This window comes from Falco naumanni, chromosome 2 (genome assembly GCF_017639655.2).
Source record: "Falco naumanni isolate bFalNau1 chromosome 2, bFalNau1.pat, whole genome shotgun sequence".
In the NCBI taxonomy this organism is placed as follows: domain Eukaryota; kingdom Metazoa; phylum Chordata; class Aves; order Falconiformes; family Falconidae; genus Falco; species Falco naumanni.
In genome coordinates, this window is record NC_054055.1 from 2,478,703 (window position 1) to 2,483,362 (window position 4,660).

General features: G+C 47.0%; 1 long non-coding RNA gene and 1 pseudogene across 1 annotated transcript; both read left to right on the forward strand.

The window, feature by feature from the left end:
• The first annotated feature begins 753 nt into the window (after positions 1-753).
• Positions 754-2,373, forward strand: LOC121082921. Its single transcript, XR_005826174.1, has 3 exons — positions 754-879; positions 1,333-1,424; positions 1,967-2,373. It is a non-coding gene; the product is annotated as an uncharacterized LOC121082921 (long non-coding RNA).
• Positions 2,374-2,393: 20 nt separating this feature from the next.
• On the forward strand, positions 2,394-3,903 carry LOC121083220 (annotated as a pseudogene).
• Positions 3,904-4,660: the final 757 nt, after the last annotated feature.

Here is a 4,660-nt window from a genome sequence, read left to right on the forward strand (position 1 = left end):
CCTCTCAGACACCCCAAACTCTCATATCTCCCTGCTTGCAAAGGGGAATATGCAGCTCTGCATCTGCTCAGAGAACCACTCTGCGCTAGATCAGGGTGCAGCCTCTTTTTCCACTTACAGCTTCATGAGGACACTCATTCTCAGTGAAATCCTGATGCGCATCTGTGGAATTTGTCATTCTCTGGAGTACATCAAACTGTAAGAGTTAAAATGAATCATCACTTAGAGAAGCAATCAAAAGGATTCAGCCCTCTTATATGCTCTTCCTGACAGGCTGTGCATGCAAGAGCTTAGCATGGACCTGATCTCAGGTTTAGGAGGGTCTTTGCATTCTGCCAACCCAGTCCCAGCTCACACTGCCTGCTTAAAACAGCGATGCTCCCTTGCTCCAGTGCATGCTGCAGTGGGGAGCGTCCTGTTTTGTTGCATAAACAAAGGTGGATGAGACAAGGGAGTTCCACAGTTTTTCAAGCATGTAACTGATGCAGCATCCACCTAGCACAGTGTGTGTAAAGCTCTGGAGGAAGAGATGGGGCATACCAGAAATTTAGGGCAATTAAAACCGACCTCTGACAGTTCCTGTACTGTCAGGGTGGAGACTGCACTTGAATTATGGCTGCTTTAACTGACCCTGTCAGATGTTTGTGTCTGAAGATAACTTTCTCCTGTAACTCCTCCTCCTCCCCTTCCATGTAATGGGGGGGATGATCTTTGATAAACTTCTCTTGAGGACTAGAGAAAACTCCCCCACATTTAAGTCTGCAGCTTAGTGCAAGCCCAGGTCTATCCATGGAATTTGTTCTGTCTGCAGTTATCCAAGGGTGCTGCACTGTGCCATAAACCTGTGTACCGAGACAGGGAAGGGCGAAGAGAGATGCTGTGAGTTAGAAGCCTTATGAATCTGAGGAAAGAATGGCAGTATTTCTGCAATTTTATGAACAAGTGTAGATATTTTTGAAAAAAAATTAATGGGTTTACAGTTATTTAAGTAATTTCATAAACTTTCCTAGACTTACAGGTGAATATTACAGATAAGGTGACATAAACATCCATAATAGATCTCACTTAGCTGTCAAAACCTGTAATTTCCAGAGCAGTTTCTTAAAAACCCTCTTATGCACCCTTTCATTCCCATTGCCTTCCTCCCTGTTTTCCATGGGATACACCTGGGGCAGGGGCGGAGTGGGGGATGGGGGCGTGGGGGGGAGGGCAATGAAGATTTCTCTAGATGTTAGAAGCCAACGCGGACCAAACTGAGCTGAGCTGGGGCTCTGGAGACCCCAGTGACTCTCATGACAGATGCTGAGGGTGCACTGGCTTTGCTCCCTGCAGACTGTGAACAAGCACTCACGAGAGCGTGGGAGGCCCTGTGCTTCGAAGACAAGACACAAGGACCAGAGTCAGGCATGCAGAGAAGCTTACAGGTACTATGGGGAGAGTGCTCTAGACATTGCAGTCCTTGAGTCCTGTCTCCATTCTTCAAGGCAGCATGAGTTTACAGAAAGAAAACTTTTTCTAAAAGCAGTTCTGTCTCTCCTCCCTATATTTCTGGTGGGAGGATGTCCAGAGACATCCTGGGTTTATATGATGTCCTTGTAATTTCCAGCTTACATTTATCTTGTACAATTTACAAATATTGCTTTGTGAGTAATTACTGTCCTTCAGTTTAAGTAGATCTTTTTCCCTCCATGTGTTTGTAGATGGCATGTGTTTTGTTGGTTTAAAAGGGTCAGGCTTTACTGGTCTCCATTCCTAAGAAAGTTGCTCTGTTTCCACAGGCAGTATCTAATCCATTATCACCTCCTTTTCCTTCACCAGATATTCCCAGCAAAAGCACAAAATTTAGTATCAGAGCTCACCACAGTCCCCTCTAATTGCAATGTCACTTCTCTCTCTTGATTTGCATTTACACAAGCGCTCACAGACATTTATTTTTTTTTAATTGTTCATTTCCCTGCTATACCAGGCAGCCAGAACTAGGACTTGCCTACACTGGGCATGCAACTCATACAAGTGCTTTCTGCCCGTGCATGGTTCCTGTGACAGAGTGTGCATGCAGGAGCAGGTGAGAACTCTCAGGCTGTTTCTGTACAGCTCCTGGTAAGTTTTGCTATAGTGCAGCTTTGCTGGTCATGGTGATGCCTCTGATCTGAAGCTTCAGAGGGAAGGGCTCCTGGACTACTCCCATTTCTTACTGCCTGTGTGAACCTTGCTGGCTTTCCTTCCAGGGCAGCTATTCAGGGATAAGATGGAGCATCCTTGTTTCATCCCAACAAGGACCAACAGTAGTCAGACCAGGACCCTATCCTTCTTTTTCAGTGGCTTTCCAGCATGAAAAAACACTCATATGTGGTCAGCTGTTCCTCTCTACTCTACGTAGAGCAGAGCATTAAGGCATTAAGGCAGAGCAGAGCCTCCACACACCCATGTATCTATTCCTTGCTATGCTAGCTGTGCCTGACCTGGGCTTGTCCACATCCAGGTTCCCAGCCATGCTGAGGATGCTGTAGCAGAGGGCCAGGGAGGTCAGCATCGCACCTGCCTTGCCCAAATGTTCTTCATTCACACCTTCACAGATATTGAATCTGCTGTCATTCTGGCAATAGCTTTCAATCTCTATGTAATCATCTGCCACCCCCTACAATATTCCTCCATCCTCACCAACTCAGGGAGCACCAAGATATGTGTGACAATTGTCATGAGGACCACCCTTGTCCAGCTCCCACTCCCAATCCTACTGACTCGGCTGCGTTTCACTTGAGTCAGCAAGCTCTCCCATCCCTACTGTCTGCATCCAGACATCATCAAACGTGCAGGTTCAGGTACAAGGATTAACAGTACCTATGACCTTTTTGTGCTACTCTCCACACCACGTTTGGACTTGCTATTTGCCCTCCTGTCCTATCTTCTCATCCTTAAGACCATCCTGAACACTGTGACTTGGAGGGAGCATCTCAAAGCTCTCAACACCTGCATCTCACATATCTGTGCTGTCCTGCTTTTCATTATCCCCATGATCTGCCTGTCCATGATGCACTGGTTTATCCCCCCAGATCTATGCTTTCATAGCCAACATCCATTTTCTTGCTCCACCCATCCTGAATCCTATCATATATAGTGTGAAAACCTAAATGATCCGGAGATGGATACTAAGAATGCTCTGCCAAACAGGGGTCCGCTAGTCCAGCATTGCCATTTGCCAGTGAAGTCAATAAGATGCTCACTGCTATCTAGTGCGAGATTGAACCCCAATGAAGACCAGCCCAGAGACGGGAACATGTCAAACTTCTGCTGATGTAAGGGTATGTGGCAAGTAAGGTTATAAGGAAGGTAAAAGGTGTGTGGAAGGTAAAGGATATGTTGATACCGGCAACATAAGAACCATGGTTTGTAAGAATATCTAGTCAGTGGCTCTTCAACATATAAACAGAGGCCAAAGACAGGAAAAATAACAAATCATACCTAGATACGCAAACCCAAGACCCCAGGAGATAACAGAGACAGTAACACAGGCCACAACCTTCAGGTCAGTGGTTGAGGAGTGCTGGAGGAGCCAGGAGGAAAGAGGTTCAAGCAAAACTGCTGAGAAGGGAGAAAGAAATTATCATGGTTCTCCCGGAAAAGAGCAGACTTGGTGCGGGATATTCGATGGGGCTTATGTGAAATTTTTTATTGAATGATTTAAGGGGCTTGTGCAAATGTGTAAAATACATTATGGGGCGTTTAAAGGAAGGACCAAAGGTAAGGGAAAGGAGGGATCTAGGTGTATTGGGAAGAGCCCAGCATGGGAAAATGGAGGGGGACTGATAGTGGGGCTGATCGAGTGTAGACAAGTTGCTGCTCAATACACTCTCCAGGCCACTGCAGCCTGTCCTGTCTGCTCATTAAACTCACTTCTAGCTCTTTTCTGAGTGACCTTACTTGGTGTACAGGGTTATATGGGTGGGATTTGGTGACAAACATTAAGCTGGACTAACTGATGAGTGGGAGGAGACCAGAACCTGGAAAGACCCAAGGCTGGAGCTGAAGAGTGAACAAGCAGAGCCCAGGGTCTGGGTATAGATCTGGGTGGGCTTCTGGTCTGTTCCCGAGTTCAAGGGGCCCATGGACACGAGAGTGGCTGTGAACCAAGTGGGCAAGGGTCATGCCCTGTCCTGACCATCCATAGAGGAGGAATGGGGCTGAGTCATGCTGGTCATGTCTATTTGAGCACTGCTGGTGTTGGTGTGGGTGCCAGGGCAGGCGCTGCTCTCTGTGACAGTTTTTTTGGCCGCCTGGGACTGTGTATGGCCCCAGAGAGACCAGGCTGGTCACTGGCCATTCAGACTTGATCTGAATGTGAGGTGGAGGATAAGGGTGATCAGGAGCACGGGGAGACAGGTCTGGCAAGGTTCACCCTCCACAGACACAGCTGGGCTTGTGTCCCAGACAGGTGGCTGGTAATAGAAGCAGCCCCCCAGGTCTGCAGGGGAAACCCTTTATAGCAAGTAATGACTTTTGAACTCTCAGACATTAACCAAAAGTATTGTCTTCTCTTTAAAATGCAAGTGCTTTTGTCCCTAGGTTTTGCTTTGTTTCACTTGAGTATTTTGCTTGGGTTAGACCACAATGTAAGATTTCTGGAAATAGCTGCCCCTCCTGAATTAGCAGGCACAAATTA